Here is a 17,462-nt window from a genome sequence, read left to right as displayed (position 1 = left end):
AAAAAAAAAAAAAAAAACCTGCAGCCAACTTGGTGGTCAATACCTCTTTCTTGGAATTATGGCACCACCAACGTCAATGTTAACGGAAATTTGAATTTTTAAGATCTCATTGGCAATTTGGGGAGGCAATATAGAAGATAATATTCTAACATTCCATTCATTTCTATAGATAAAGTCACTAATCTAATTTAAAAGAGGAGATGTCTGACCTGGATTAACGTTAAAATTTGGAATAGGAAGGGATCCAGGGGTTAGTCCAAAAAAAGGTACTAGATCCATTTCAAATTTTCCTAATCAACATTTGTTTTAGTAAATGGAGTATACTTACAAAGAGGAAGTAGGGGAGGCCATCAAAATAACGAAAAGGTTTAGCAAAAATCCAATTCTGAACCATCACCACTTGCTGAAGAAACTGGAGTGGGTAAAAACACAGCTAGTCGAGGCCGATCAAGAACCCCCCTGATTACAGTACCTAACTGCAAAGCAACCCGAGCCAAACAGGGCACTGAACGGCATCCTTAGCCTGAAAGCCCACAACGCTCAAGGGTCTTTTCTGCCAGTAGAAACCATAAGCAGGGATTACTTGCAAAAGGGTGCGGCCTAGACTGTATCTTTAGCTGCAGCAGGTTCAATCCAAACAAGGGAGATAGTCAGAATAGGAGTTTAGCCGAGGAAGGAAAAACTGGGCTCTGATACCATTTTGCCTCAAGGGCTATTTATAGAATTACAAAGTGCAAGTAATTGGGGACTGGGATAAACCGGCTAATGATTACACACAGTACAATTACAAACAAACAGTAAAAGATAAGAACATAATACAGTAAGTAGATGACTCATACACACAGGACAGGACATAAAGGGACCACACACATAATATCACCCATGTGACCCAGGTCACTATTCGTCAGAGCTGTCATTGCTGCTGGCTGGATAAAAAGTAGCATGATCAATGAGCCAGTCATTATGTGCATCGAGGAGGTACTCTATTCGAGGATCAGTGAGAAGGCCAGATTGGTGAAGATCCCAAGCCTTATCAAGACGATTAAGCAATGGAGCCGGAACTTGTTGTGGCAAGGTGTCATTGGCTTGGCACATAGTGGTGAGAAAAGTTCTCCATTCTTCATGATGGCTGAAATGAGTGTGGTAAAGATCATATGGTTTGAGTCCATAGATATGAAAATTAGACACATATTGAATGTGATGGTAGGGTAGTTGGTGTGGGTCAAAGGTTTGGTGGATAATAGGGGGTTGATGGAAGAGAATTATAATTTGGGAAATATCTGGGTATAGTTCATCAGATGAAGGGAGATACCCAGATAACAGAGCAAGCCAATGATCTGGGGGAGCAAATAGTTAAAGAAACTGTAGGACAAGATTGTTAGGTCGGTGATGCTTAGGAGCAATCCATCAGACAAAGTACCAACGAAAGGTGAGAAGGGGAAAGCTAAGAGCAATGGTGTGAGTAGAACAGAGGTGCCAGAAGAGACACTTATAGATAAGGGGAAGGTCTGTGATTTTAGTAGGAGAGGTAAAGGTAAACATGGTTAGGAAAGGAGTCAGGATGAAAACAGAGACCTGAGAAGGGGAGTCCGTGTCGTCGAAGGGATACTTCGAGGAGTTGGAGGGCTATAGACTTCCTATAAGAAAGGATTGTTCTTAGGGTGAGATCTTGAAGGATTTCAGGTGGAAGGGTTGGAGGTAGGGAGCAACAAAGGTTGTGGCCAAGAGGTGATTGCTGAGAGGTAGAGGCACCAGGGGTTATGGGGAAAAGTAAAGGGATAATGGCAAAGGCTGAGGTTGGTCGGGAGAGGAAGTCTGCCAATACATTTTCTTTTCCTTTAATGTGTTTAACATCAAAAAACCATTGAGAAAACCACTGAGCCCATCGAAGAAGTTGTGCCTGATGGAGGAACTTCTGTCGAAATTCAAGCATGTGTGGAAAACTGGACATATCGAGTTCAACAAGGAACTGATGACCAATTAGATGAAATTAGAATTTTTCAATGCCACACTTGACTGCTAGTATTTCTTTAAAAGTTGAATGATAATGAGCTTCAGAAGGCTTGAAAGATCCACTTTTGTAACCACAAACAGTTCTTGTAGTAGTAGGAGACTGTTCTTCAAGAAGGACTGCACCCCAGTGAGTATCACTGGCATCTGTTTGTAAGATTCTTTTTCCTTTAGATAGAATCTGGAGAGTGGAAAGGTTCTCAAACAGTTTCTTTAAAGCTCGAATAGCTGATGTGTGAACAGCAGACCAAGGGGGAGCCTTTTTACGCAAAAGCTGGTGCAACAGAGAAGTATGGATAATCTGTTGTGGAAGAAACTCTGTCATATAGTTGACGATCCTAAGAAATTGTTGAACTTGATTTATGGTGAGAGGACCATTAGGAAACAACTGCAATGAGGTTGCAATATGAGGTTGTAACTGATATTGTCCATTGGAGATAGTAACACCAAGAAAATAAATAGATGGAATGCCAATTTGCATCTTTTTGGGATAGAGCATAAGACCATATTTTTGAACAAGTTGATGAAAGTGCTGAAGAAGCCGAAGTTGATCGGTCTCATCTTTGGAGAAGAGGAGAAAATCAACAATATATATAAGAACATGGTCCTGGATGGGAGCAAAAATCTTCATTATAGCTCTCTGAAAGATAGATGGTGTAGTTTTGAGACCAAAAGGCATGACTGTCCATTGCATATGATAGCCTGGAATGCAAAAAGCCGTCTTTGGTCTGTCTTCTGGGATAATCCCAAGTTGCCAAAAACCTGCTTTGAGGTCAAACTTGGAGAACACAGTGGCATGGGCTAACTGAAGAAGCAAAGCCGGACGTGTTGGAAGAGGAAATTTTTCATCAGCCAGAAAGAAATTTAAAGGCCGATAATTAATCACCATTCTCAACTTTCCACGAATTTGTTCTGTTCGTTTGTTGACATAAAATGCTTGGCATGTCCATGGAGATAAAGTTGGTTCCAGAAGTCCTTGAGATTGGAGTTGTTGAATCTCTTGAATAGCCAGTGTCAGATGTTCCGGATTGAGGTCTGGATGGCTGGCTTTTGTAGGATTAACACCTTCATTTTTCTTGAAAAGAAGTGTGATGAAGAAGTCGGGGTTCTGCTATAAAGGGTGAGAACACTTTGGAAGAAAATCCGAATGAGATTTTACAAAAGATGTGGTGAAGATATGTGCTTTAAGTTCTTCAAAAATAGAGGGACCTGTAAAAAAGATGTTACAAATAGGGGACCATGGGAGAAGTTGTTGTTTATAGACAAGACCGTGGGGAGTCCATCAGAGAGGAAGATGGCAAAGGACATCAAAACCTATAATGAGGTATTTTCCTGGAAAATGGGTTCCTAGAACTGTATAGGTAACAAACAGGGTGGGAAGATTTCACTATTAGCTGCAAGAAAAGGAAGAGGTGGATCCTGAGGTTTCCAAAAAGGTTTAGGAAGAACCTTTGGGTTCAGGATTGTTGTAGCAGCTCCTGTATCTAAGAAAGCAATAAGGTTGATGGTTTTAGCATAGGGTTTAGGAACTATCTGGACTGAAACATGAGGAAGAGAGACTGATTGGCCTTGAAAAAGAGGGGGTGAGACACTAGTTTGGGTCAGGGGAAGAAAAGGTATCACCTAGTAGAGGGGATCAGATTCCTCGGACTCGGAGAGGGAAGACTCTGGGTCTGAGTCTGTATCAGGGAAATCTATTGCAAATAGAGAAAGATCTGTAGGTGCTTCATCAAGAGAATATAAAGATTCAAGGTCGGCATCCTGAAGATCTTCATGATGAAGGAAGGATAACATATGCATGACCTTATCTTTCTTGTGAGACATGGGACAATTTTTGGTAAAATGTCCGTGTCTGCCACAGACATAACAAGCAGTGGACTTGTTCTTTCCTCTAGATTGTTTTTTCCTGAGAAATCTCCATTTTTCCTTGGAGAATGAACAGAGAACTTCTTTTTAAGTCGGGGCTTCCATTTCTGAGAGAATAGGGGAAACCGTCTGTGGTGAGAAGTCTTCTTGGTAGCACAATCACAAGATTTGTCACCTTTGCACTTGATTTTGAGATAAGAAGTATCACAAGCAGAGGAGACTTTAGCAGAACGATCTTGCAAGTCCTTCCAGAATTTTTTGATGTTACAAAGCTTGTCAAGGGCAGTGAGAGCATAGCTATAGAGAGAACCAATAGTGCATGAAGCCAACGGAATATTCTGGTTCTTCAAAAACTGCTATGTATCTGCGCTAAGAGGCTCTGGCAGAACAACACTTGTTTTAAGTTTTCATCATCAATACCACCGATTTTATGGAATCGGTCTGTCATTCTAGAAAAATGTTTGTCAAGATCTGGTCTCAGTAGAGAACAACACTTCATCTGGAGAAACTCATCACGGGCCTTTGATAGATCATTTGATACGGAGCCAAGAAACTCTTGATAGAGAGTGTAACAAACTGAATTTCAGTAAGCTGTACAATTTACAGTTGTCTGTAAGGACCAAGAGCTAGATACCATTCTCTGAGTTTTCCTTGGAGTCTTACAACAAACTTAGACAAGATAGTGACTGTTGAAGCTCCTTCATGAAGTAGTTCAGCATTAATCCATGCATGAAAATCAGCAATTCGAGACGCCCATTTAGAAATAGGAATATCATCCAAGGTAAAAAACTGTTTTGGGTCCTGGTTTTGATATGGAGTAAAAGGTATAGGTGTAGGTGGGACAGGGGGCCTTCTGGGTGTTTCATCAGGATTCTGTATTTTAGGATCATCATCCATTTCAGAAACATGATGTGCAGTAGGTTGAGGTCCTTCATTCATGAAAGAAAGAAGGGGTGAAGGTTCTGGGATAGTAAGGGTTGTAAGGAACTCAAAAAGAGTATTTTCCGAGGGGGAAAGGATGTTATGGATAGTTTTAGGAGGAGTAGTAGACACAGGGGTAGAAGGTGGAGGAACTGGTGGAGTTGTCCTAAGGGGGTCAGGAGGTGGAGGTGCGGGATATGAGACTGACATGGGATAAGGGGTAAATAGAGGAGGTACTGGTAGGGCATTTGCAAATTCATCCTCATAGTCACTAAGATCCATAAGTGCAACAGTGGTTGTCCATGCTGGGGGTAATCTACTGTGAGCACGTCCTCTGGTTGCGCGTGTTCTTTTAGGAAGAGCACATTGTCGGCGTTGAAGTTCTTTCAATTCTTTCGTAGGAAAGGTCCTTGAGGAAGAAACAGCAGGTGGTGTAGATGAGGCATACATAGCAAAAGGATCTTGTGGGATAAAGCTGGGAACTATTACTAGTTGTTGTTGCCTATGAGAAGAAGCAAAAGAAGGAGTACGAGGTTGTTGTTGTTGCATTTGATGAAGTTGAGCTTCAAGGTACCGGAGGTGCTTTTCTTTTTTACCAATAAGGGCAAAAGCTGTAGTGGTATTAGCAATACTAGAAGTGATTCCGGCAAGTTCAATGTCGATTTGATCAATTTCTCTTTAGACAGATTGGAGAAGAAGATCATAATCGGACTAAGTGCCATGAGTTTGTTGGGTCTGAGCCAATATACGCTCAAGGTATTGGTTCTGGACAGTAGCATTTTCTACCTACCAATTCAAAGTAGCTTCAGCAGGGGAAATGGGTTCAGAACGACCCGTGGCTTGAACCAAGGGTCTAACTTTCCAGATTTTCCTGATACCATGAACATCTAGACCAGAATCATAGAGGCCAAGAAATAATTTAAGGGGAGAAGAAGAAGAAGAGCATGGCGTGTACATACAACAAGGAGGGGTGATGAGAGGTGGTACTGCAGGTTTTGGAGGAGGTTTACAAGTAGAGGGAGAGGGAGAGATTTTGGGATTTCCATACTTGACAAAGAAAGGGTATTTTGATTCTGTACTGAGAGGTCCAATAAAAGGGTCTCCTGCCTCATATCGTTCTTGTAACTATTGCTGGGTAGACTTTCGTCTAGAAGAATGACGAGAAGGAGGAAAATCATCGTCAGAATCTTGGAGACAGTCAGCACAGTCACAAAGGTCAAGGTATTTATGACCAGTAACTGGATCTTGAAAGTAAAAAATCGGATTACCCTTAGAATCAAAGGATTTGATAGGGATTTCACTTGAATCATACCAAAAGAGGTTGGGAAAGTAGAAGGACGAGGTCGGGGAGGAGGAAAGCGGATTTCTACCTCACCAGAAGGATGGGTAATGTATTCAGGATTAGTAGACTGAACTAGTTCTGGAGGGATTTGTGGTTGAGAGGCTGACACTTGTTGTTCATAAGCTGTAACCCAAGAAGAGGAAAGAAGACGACGAAGATCGTCATTAGATATTTGTCTGGGAACATAGGTATAGCAAGGGACTTGGTTAGAGTCCATAGTAATGAACAACGCATCTTCAGAATGGCCAGTGAGAAGATCAAATGCATGATTCTGCAAGCGATAAGCCATCTGATAGTGTAAGGTAGCAGCCTTTGTAATAGCATTCTGGGGGACACTAGTAATATGGATCTGGAATTTCAACACAGTGGAGAGAAGAAGGTCAGACAGGGAAATATTACAATTAGGATACAGCGTTAAAAAAATTGTTCCGGCATTCAATGTAGTCTGAACAGTAGCAATCACGGCATGTTGGTACCGTAGAAATCTACTGTCAAGCAAAGCGACCCTAGAAGCCACTGGGAGTCCTTTTCTACCATGGAAAGAGAGGGCAAACTTGATAGCTCCAAGGTGGAGATGAATATAACCTTATTGGATCCAGTGAGGGATGAGATCTGAAGGTATCTCAAGAGTAAAAAACTGCTCTTTATCAGTAGCAGGGACTTGTAGCTGATCAAAGCGAGAAGCCTGTACTAGCTCTTTCAAGGGAGGAGTCTTCTTAGGTTTAAGAAGAGTAGTCCATTTAGACGGGGTAGGTATTTTTGAAAATACGGTATAGGGATTAAGAAGAGGAGTAGGGTTGTAGGGATGACTTGATCATCGGGGACATAGGAGCATAGAGGGACCTATAAAAAAGAGGTTAGAAATAGGGGACCATGGGAGAAGCTGTTGTTTATAGACAAGGCCTTGGGGAGTCCATCGGAGAGGAAGATGGCTAAGGACATCAAATCCTATGGTGAGGTCTTTTCCTAGAAAATGGGTACCTAAGACTGTATGAGTAACAAACAAGGTGGGAAGGAGTTGGATTTTTATGGGTTGACGAGACACAATGGAGATATGGAAGATTTCACAATTAACCGCAAGAAAAGTAAGAGGTGGATCCTGAGGTTTCCAAAAAGGTTTAGGAAGAACCTTTGGGTTTAGGATTGTTGTAGCAGCTCCTGTATCTAAGAAAACAATAAGGTTGATGGCTTTAGCATAGGGTCCAGGAAGTATCTGGACTAAAACATGAGGAAGAGAGACAGACTGGCTTTGAAGAAGAGGGGATGAGACACTAGGTTGGGAAGGGGGAAGAAAAGGTATTACTTGGTAGAGGGGATCAGATTCCTCGGACTCGGAGAGGGAAGACTCTTAGTCTGAGTCTGCGTCAGGGACATCTATTGCAAATAGAGAAAGATCCATGGGTGTTTCATCAAGAGAATATAAAGATTCAAGGTCAGCATCCTCAAGATTGTCATGATGAAGGGAGGATAACATATGTATGACCTTATCTTTCTTGCGAGACATGGGATAATTTTTGGCAAAATGTCCGTGTCTGCCACAGACATAACAAGCAGTGGACTTGTTCTTTCCTCTAGATTGCTTTTTCCTGAGAAATCTCCATTTTTTCCTTGGAAAATGAACAGAGAACTCCCTTTGACTAGTCGAAGTATCCCTTTGACAACACGGACTCCCCTTCTCAGGTCTCTGTTTTCATCCTGACTATCCTTTCCTAACCATGTTTACCTTTACCTCTCCTGCTGAAATCACAAACCTTCCCCTTATCTATAAGTGTCTCTTCCGGCACCTCTGTTCCACTCACACCATTGCTCTTAGCTTTCCCCTTCTCACCCTTCATTGGTACTTTGTCCGATGGATTGCTCCTATGCATCACTGACCTAACAATCTTGTCCTACAGTTTCTTCAACTGTTTGCTCCCCCAGATCATTGGCTTGCTCTGTTATTTGGGTATCTCCCTTCATCTGATGAACTATACCTGGATATTTCCCAAATCATAATTCTCTTCCATCGACCCCCTATTATCCACCAAACACACCAACTACCCTGCCATCACATTCAATATGTGTCTAATTTTCATATCTATGGACTCAAACCATATGATCTTTACCACACTCGTTTCAGCCATCATGAAGAATGGAGAACTTTTCTCACCACTATGTGCCAAGCCAATGACACCTTGCCACAACAAGTTCCGGCTCCATTGCTTAATCGTCTTGATAAGGCTTGGGATCTTCACCAAACTGGCCTTCTCACTGATCCTCGAATAAAGCGCCTCCTCGATGCACACAATGACTGGCTAATTGATCATACTACTTTTTATCCAGCCAGCAGCACTGACAGCTCTGACAAATAGTGAACTGGGTCACATGGGTGACATTATGTGTGTGGTCCCTTTATGTCCAGTCCTGTGTGTATGAGTCATCTACTTACTGTATTATGTTCTTATCTTTTACTGTTTGTTTGTAATTGTACTATGTGTAATCAATAGCCGGTTTATCCCAGGCCCCGGTTACTTGCACTTTGTAATTCTATAAATATCCCTTGAGGCAGTAATGAAAGACAAGAGATTGTGAAATATTAAAGCACCCTTCAATGAAAGACAAGAGATTGCGAAGTATCAAAGCACCCTTCTTAAAATGGTATCAGAGCCCAGTGTTTCCTTCCTCGGATAAACTCCTCTTCTGACTATCTCCCTTGTCTGGATTGAACCTGCTGTAGCTAAAGATACAGTCTAGGCCATGCCCTTTTACAAGTAATCCCTGCTTATGGTTCCTACTGACAGAAAAAGACCTTTGAGCGTTGTGGGCTTTCAGGCTAAGGATGCCGTTCAGTGCCCTGTTTGGCTTGGGTTGCTTTGCAGTCAGGTACCGTAATCAAGGGGTTCTTGATCGGCCTCGACTAGCTGTGTCTTTGCCTACCCCAGTTTCTTCAGCAAGTGGTGATGGTTCAGATCTGGATTTTACCACCTAAACCCTTGTTGTTTTACTATGGCCTCCCCTACTTCCTCTTTATTTTTGCCTCCCCACCGTTCTTCTTCATCCCGATCTTCGTCTTCCTCTTTAGAGTATCTATATGAGCTCTCCTATGTCCTTGATGATCAAGTCATCCCTGCAACCTTTACTCCTCTTCTTAATCCCTATACCGTCTTTTAAAAAACACCTACCCCGTCTAAATGGACTACTCTTCTTAAACCTAAGAAGACTCCTCCCTTGAAAGAGCTGGTACAGGCTTCTCGCTTTGATCAACTACAAGTCTCTGCTACTGATAAAGAGCAGCTTTTTACTCTTGAGATACCTTCGGATCTCATCCCTCACTAGATCCAACAAGGTTATACTCATCTCCACCTCGGAGCTATGAAGTTTTCTCTCTCTTTCTATGGTAGAAAAGGACTCCGAGTGGCTTCTAGGGTCGCTTTGCTTGACAGTCGGTTTCTACGGCACCAACATGCCGTGATTGCCACTGTTCAAATTACATTGAATGCAGGAATAGTGTTTTTAACGTTGTATCCTAATTTTAATATTCCCCTGTCTGACCTTCTTCCCTCCACTGCCCTGATATTCCAGATCCATATTACTGGTGTCCCCCAGAATGCTATTATAAAGGCTGCTACCTTACACTATCAGATGGCTTATCGCTTGCAGAATCATGCCTTTAATCTTCTCACCGGCCATTCTGAAGATGCGTTGTTCATTACTATGGACTCTAACCAAGTCTCTTGTTGTACCTATGTTCCTAGACAAATATCTGATGACGATCTTCTTCGTCTTCTTCCCTCTTCTTGGGTTATATAGCTTATGAACAACAAGTGTCAGCCTCCCAGCCACAAATCCCTCGAGAACCAGTCCAGTCTACTAATCCTGAAGACATTACCCATCCTTCTGGTGAGGTAGAAATCCGCTTTCCTCCTCCCTGACCTCGTCCTTTTCCTTTCCCAACCTCTTTTGGTATGATTCAAGTGAAAATCCCTATCAAATCCTTTGATTCTAAGGGTAATCCGATTTTCTACTTCCAAGATCCAGTTACTGGTCATAAATACTTTGACCTTTGTGACTGTGCTAACTGTCTCCAAGATTCTGACGATGATTTTCCTCCTTCTCGTCATTCTTCTAGACGAAAGTCTACCCAACAATAGTTACAAGAACGATAAGAGGCAGGAGACCCTTTTATTGGACCTCTTAGTACGGAATAAAAATACCCTTTCTTTGTTAAGTATGGAAATCCCAAAATCTCTCCCTCTCCCTCTACTTATAAACCTCCTCCAAAACCTGCAGTACCACCTCCCATCACCCCTCCTTGTTGTATGTACATGCCATGCTCTTCTTCTTCTTCTCCCCTTAAATCATTTCCTGGCCTCTATGATTCTGGTCTAGATGTTCATCGCATTCGTAAAATTTGGAAAGTTGAACCCTTGGTTCAAGCCACGGGTCGTTCTGAACCCATTTCCCCTGCTGAAGCTGCTTTGAATTGGCAGGCAGAAAATGCTACTGTCCAAAACCAATACCTTGAGCGTATATTGGCTCAGACCCAACAAAGTCATGGCACTTTGTCCCATCATGATCATCTTCTCCAATCTCTCCGAAGAGAAATTGATCAGGTCCACATTGAACTTACTGGAATTACTTCTAGTGTTGCTGATAGCACTACAGCTTTTGCCCTTATTGGCCAAAAGGAAAAGCACCTTCGGTACCTCGAAGCTCAGCTTCATCAAATGCAACAACAACAACCGCGTGCTCCCTCTTTTGCCTCTTCTCATCGACAAAAGCAACAACTTCCAGTAACAGTTCCCAACTTTATCCCACAAGATCCTTTTGCTATGTATGCCTCTCTTGCACCACCTGCTATTTCTTCCTCAAGGACCTTTCCTACGGAAGAATTGAAAGAACTTCAATGCCAACAACGTGCTCTTCCTAAAAGAACACGCGCAACCACAGAACATGCTCTCAGAAGATTACCCCCAAGCATGGACATCCACTGCTGCACTTATGGATCTTAGTGACTATGAGGATGAATTTGCAGATGCCCTACTAGTACCTCCTCCATTTACCCCTTATCCCATGTCAGTCTCATATCCCGCACCTCCACCTCCTGACCCCTTTAGGACAACTCCACCAATTCCTCCACCTTCTACCCCTGTGTCTACTACTCCTCCTAAAACTATCCATACCATCCTTTCCCCCTCAGAAAATACTCTTTCTGAGTTCCTTACAACCCTTACTATCCCAGAACCTTCACCTCTTCCTTCTTTCATGAATGAAGGACCTCAACCTGCTGCACCTCATGTTTTTGAAATGGATGATGATCCTGAATTACAAAATCTTGATGAAACACCCAGAAGGCCCCGTCTCCCACCTACACCTACACCTTTTACTCTATATCAAAACCAAGACCCAAAACAGTTTTTTACCCTGGATGATATTCCTGTTTCCAAGTGGGCATCTCGAATTGTTGATTTTCATGCATGGATTAATGTTGAACTACTTCATGGAGGAGCTTCAACAGTCACTGTCTTGTCTAAGTTTGTTGCAAGACTCCAAGGAAAACTCAGAGAATGGTATCTAGCTCTTGGTCCTTACAGAGAGCTACAAATTGTACAGCTTACTGAAAGCTAGTTTATTACCACTCTCTGTCAAGAGTTTCTAGGCCCTGTCTCTATTGACTTATCAAAGCCCGTGATGAGTTTCTCCAGATAAAGTGTTTTTCTCTACTGAGACCAGATCTTAACAAACATTTTTCCAGAATGACAGACCGATTCCATAAAATCGGTGGTATTGATGATGAAAACTTAAAACAAGTGTTTCTGAACTCTCTGCCAGAGCCTCTTGGCATGGATACATAGCAGTTTTTTAAGAACCAGAATATTTCGTTGGCTTCATGCACTATTGGTTCTCTCTATAGCTATACCCTCATTGCCCTTGACAAGCTTTGCAACATCAAAAAAGTCTGGAAGGACTTGCAAGATCATTCTGATAAAGTCTCCTCTACTTGTGATACTTCTTATCTCAAAAACAAGTGCAAATGTGAAAAATCTTGCGATTGTGCTCCCAATAAGACTTCTCACCACAGACAGTTTCCCCCATTCTCTCAGAAATGGAAGCCCCGACTTAAAAAGATGTTCTCTGTTCATTCTCCAAGGAAAAAATGGAGATTTCTCAGGAAAAAGCAATCTAGAGGAAAGAACAAGTCCACTGCTTGTTATGTCTGTGGCAGACACGGACATTTTACCAAAAATTGTCCCATGTCTCGCAAGAAAGATAAGGTCATGCATATGTTATCCTCCCTTCATCATGAAGATCATTAAGATGCCGACCTTGAATCTTTATATTCTCTTGATGAAGCACCTACAGATCTTTCTCTATTTGCAATAGATTTTCCTAATACAGACTCAGACCCAGAATCTTCCCTCTCCGAGTCCGAGGAATCTGATCTCCTCTACCAAGTAATACCTTTTCATCCCCCGACCCAAACTAGTGTCTCACCCCTCTTTTTCAAGGCCAATCAGTCTCTCTTCCTCATGTTTCAATCCAGATACTTCCTGAATCCTATGCTAAACCCATCAACCTTATTGCTTTCTTAGATACAGGAGTTGCTACAACAATCCTAAACCTAAAGGTTCTCCACAATCCTAAACCTAAAGGTTCTCCCAAAACCTTTTTGGAAAATTCAGAATCCCCCTCTTCCTTTTCTTGCGACTAATGGTGAAATCTTCCATATCACCCTTGTATCCCGATAACCCTTACAAATCCAACTTCTTCCCACCCTGTCTATTACCCATACAGTTCTAGGAACCCATTTTCCAGGAAAATACCTCATTATAGGTATTGATGTCCTTCGCCATCTTCCTCTCCAATGGACTCCCCAAGGCCTTGTCTATAAACAACAGCTTCTTCCTTGGTCCCCTATTTCTAATCTCTTTTTTACAGGTCCCTCTATGTTTGAAGAACTTAAAGCACATATCTTCACCACATCTTGTGCAGAATCTCATTCGGATTTTCTTCCAAAGTGTTCTCACCCTTTATGGCAGAACCCTGACTTCTTCATCACACTTTCTTTCAAGAAAAATGAAGATGTTAATCCTACAAAAGCCAGTCATCCCGGCCTCAATCCGGAACATCTGGCACTGGTTATTCAAGAGATTCAACAACTCCAGTCCCAAGGTCTTTTGGAACCTACCTTCTCTCCATGGGCATGCCGGGAATTTTACGTCAATAAAAAAACAGAACAAATTTGTGGAAAATTAAGAATGGTGATTAATTATCGGCCTTTAAATTTCTTTTTGGCTGATGAGAAATTTCCTCTCCCGACTCATCCGGCTTTGCTTCTTCGGCTTGCCCATGCCACTATCTTCTCCAAGTTTGACCTCAAAGCAGGGTTTTGGCAACTTGGAATTGTCCCAGAAGATAGACCAAAGATAGACTTTTGCATTCCAGGCTATCATATGCAATGGACAGTCATACCTTTTGGTCTCAAAACAACACCATTTATCTTCCAGAGAGCTATGATGAAGATTTTTGCTCCAATCCAAGACCATGCTCTTATATATATATATATATATATATATTGATGATATTCTCCTCTTTTCCAAAGACGAGACCACTCATCTTCAGCTTCTCCAGCACTTTCATCAACTTATTCAGAAATATGGTCTTATGCTCTCTCCTAAGAAGATGCAAATTGGCATCCCTTCTATTGATTTTCTCGGTGTGACCATCTCCAAAGGAAAATATCATCTCTAACCTCATATTGCAACCTCCTTGCAGTTATTTCTAGAAGGTTCTCTCACCCAAACTCAAGTTCAACAATTTCACGAGATCGTCAACTATATGACAGAGTTTCTTCCCCAACAGATCATTCATACTTCTCTGTTGCACTAGCTTTTGCGTAAAAAGGCTCCCCCTTGGTCTGCTATTCACACATCAGCTATTCGAGCTTTAAAGAAATTGTCTAAGAACCTTCCCACTCTCCAGATTCCGTCTAAAGGAAAAAGAATCTTACAAACAGATGCCAGTGATACTCACTGGGGTGCAGTCCTTCTTGAAGAACAGTCTCCTATTACTACAAGAACTGTTTGTGGTTACAAAAGTGGATCTTTCAAGCCCTCTGAAGCTCATTATCATTCTACCTTCAAAGAAATCCTGGTAGTTAAGCGTGGCATAGATAAATTCCAATTTCATCTAATTGGCCATCAGTTCCTTGTTGAACTCAATATGTCCAATTTCCCACGTACGCTTGAATTTCGACAAAAGTTCCTCCCTCAGGCACAACTTCTTCGATGGGCTCAGTGGTTCTCCTAATGGTCTTTTGACGTTAAACACATTAAAGAAAAAGAAAATGTATTGGCAGACTTCCTCTCTCAACCAACCTCAACCTTTTCCATTATCCCTTTACTTTTCCCCATAACCCCTGGTGCCTCTACCTCTCAGCAACCACCTTCTGGCCACAACCTTTGTTGCTCCCTACCTCCAACCCTTCCACCTGAAATCCTTCAAGATCTCACCCTAAGAACAATCCTTTCTTATAGCAAGTCTACAGTGCCTCGAGGATCGTCCATATATAGAGCGTCGAAACGTACATCCACACACCGCCTGGCTCTGATACCAAGTTCTGCGGAACAGTGATGGCCCGGTCCAGCACACCCCTCAAAACCGACTTATCAGGGGGAAGGGTGCTAGGCCATATATGATCGTGGTGCTGGCTATGTTTCACCGATGTGGGATACAGCCTACACAACAACTACAGTGCCTTGAGGATCGTCCCCATACAAATCATCGAAGTATCCCTTCGACGACACGGACCCCCCTTCTCAGGTCTCCAACTCCTCGAACTAAACTCCTTCGATGACACGATTGATGAGACGCTAGCCAAGTAAAGGGAGGTTTACAAGTAAAGGGAGAGGGAGAGATTTTGGGATTTCCATACTTGACAAAGAAAGGGTATTTCGATTTCGTACTGAGAGGTCCAATAAAAGGTTCTCCTGCCTCATATCTTTCTTGTAACTGTTGTTGGGTAGACTTTCGTCTAGAAGAACGACGAGAAGGAGGAAAATCATCGCCAGAATCTTGGAGATAGTCAGCACAGTCACAAAGGTCAAAGTATTTATGACCAGTGACTGGATCTTGGAAGTAAAAGATCGGATTACCCTTAGAATCAAAAGATTTGATAGGAATTCTTTCTTAGATCATACCAAAGGACGTTGGGAAAGGAGAAGGACAAAGTCGAGGAGGAGGAAACCAGATTTCTACCTCACCATTGGAATGAATAATGTATTCAGAATTAGTAGACTGAACTGGTTCTGGAGGGATTTGTGGCTGAGAGGCTGACACTTGTTGTTCGTAAGCTGTAACCCAAGAAGAGGGAAGAAGATGAAGAAGATCGTCATCAGATATTTGTCTGGGAACATAGATACAACAAGGGACTTGGTTAGAGTCCATAGTAATGAATAATGTGTCATCAGAATGGCCAGTGAGAAGATCAAATGCATGATTCTGCAAGCGATAAGCCATCTGATAGTGTAAGGTAGCAGCCTTTGTAATAGCATTCTGGGGGACACCAGTAATATGGATCTAGAATTTTAGGGTAGTGGAGAGAAGAAGGTCAGACAGGGGAATATTAAAATTAGGATACAGCGTTAAAAACAGTGTTCCTGCATTCAATGTAGTATGAACAGTAGCAATCATGGCATGTTGGTACCATAGAAATCGACTGTCAAGCAAAGCGACCCCAGAAGCCACTGGGAGTCCTTTTCTACCATAGAAAAGAGAGAGAAAACTTGATAGCTCTGAGGTGGAGATGAGTATAATCTTGTTGGATCTAGTGAGGGATTAGATCCAAAGGTATCTCAAGAGTAAAAAAGTTGCTCTTTATCAGTAGCAGGCACTTGTAGCTGATCAAAGCGAGAAGCCTATACCAGCTCTTTCAAGGGAGGAGTCTTCTTAGGTTTAAGAAGAGTAGTCCATTTAGATGGGGTAGGTGTTTTTGGAAAGACGGTATAGGGATTAAGAAGAGGATTAGGGGTTACAGGGATGACTTGATCATCGGGGACATAGGAGAGCTCATATAGATACTCTAAAGAGGAAGACGAAGATCGGGATGAAGAAGAACGGCGGGGAGACGAAAATAAAGAGGAAGTAGGGGAGACCATAGCAAAACAAAAAGGGTTTAGGTGGCAAAATCTAGATCTGAACCATCACCACTTGCTGAAGAAACTGGAGTAGGTAAAGACACAGCTAGTCGAGGCCGATCAAGAACCCCCCTGATTACGGTACCTGACTACAAAGCCACCCGAGCCAAACAGGGCACTAAACGGCATCCTTAGCCTGAAAGCCCACAACGCTCAAGGGTCTTTTTCTGCCAATAGGAACCATAAGTAGGGATTACTTGTAAAAGGTCGTGGCCTAGACTGTATCTTTAGCTACAACAGGTTCAATCCAGGCAAGGGAGATAGTCAGAAGAGGAGTTTAGCCGAGGAAGGAAACACTGGGCTCTGATACCATTTTAAGAACATCATTGTTCCGCAGAATCTGGTATCAGAGCCGATGGTGTGTCGATGTACGTTCTGATGCTCTGTATGGGGACGATCCTTGAGGCACTGTAGCTGTTGTGTAGGTTGCATCCCACATCGGTGAAAGGTAGCTAGCACCGCAATCATATAAGGCCTGGCACCCTTCCTCCTGATAAGCCGGTTTTGAGGTGTGTGCTGGACCGGGCCATCACTATTCCGTAGAAGGGTGCTTTGATACTTCACAATCTTAGCTTTGATACTTCGCAATCTCTTGTCTTTCATTACTGCCTCAAGGGCTATTTATGGAATTACAAAGTACAAGTAATCGGGGACTGGGATAAACCGGCTAATGATTACACATAGTACAATTACAAACAAACCGTAAAAGATAAGAACATAATACAGTAAGTAGATGGCTCATACACATAGGATAGGACATAAAGGGACCACAGACATAATGTCACCCATGTGACCCAGGTCACTATTTGTCAAAGCTGACAGTGCTACTGGCTAGATAAAAAATAGCATGATCAATGAGCCAGTCATTGTGTGCATCGAGGAGGTGCTCTATTCGAGGATCAATGAGAAGGCTAGTTTGGTGAAGACCCCAAGCCTTATCAAGACGATTAAGCAATGGAGCCGGAACTTGTTGTGGCAAGGTGTCATTGGCTCGGCACATAGTGGTGAGAAAAGTTCTCCATTCTTCACGATGGCTGAAACGAGTGTGGTAAAGATCATATGGTTTGAGTCCATAGATAAGGAAATTAGACACATATTGAATGTGATGGCAGGGTAGTTGGTGTGGGTCAAAGGTTTGGTGGATAATA

Source organism: Macadamia integrifolia, chromosome 8 (genome assembly GCF_013358625.1).
Source record: "Macadamia integrifolia cultivar HAES 741 chromosome 8, SCU_Mint_v3, whole genome shotgun sequence".
Classification (NCBI taxonomy): Eukaryota; Viridiplantae; Streptophyta; class Magnoliopsida; order Proteales; family Proteaceae; genus Macadamia; species Macadamia integrifolia.
Note: the sequence above shows the minus strand (reverse complement) of the source record.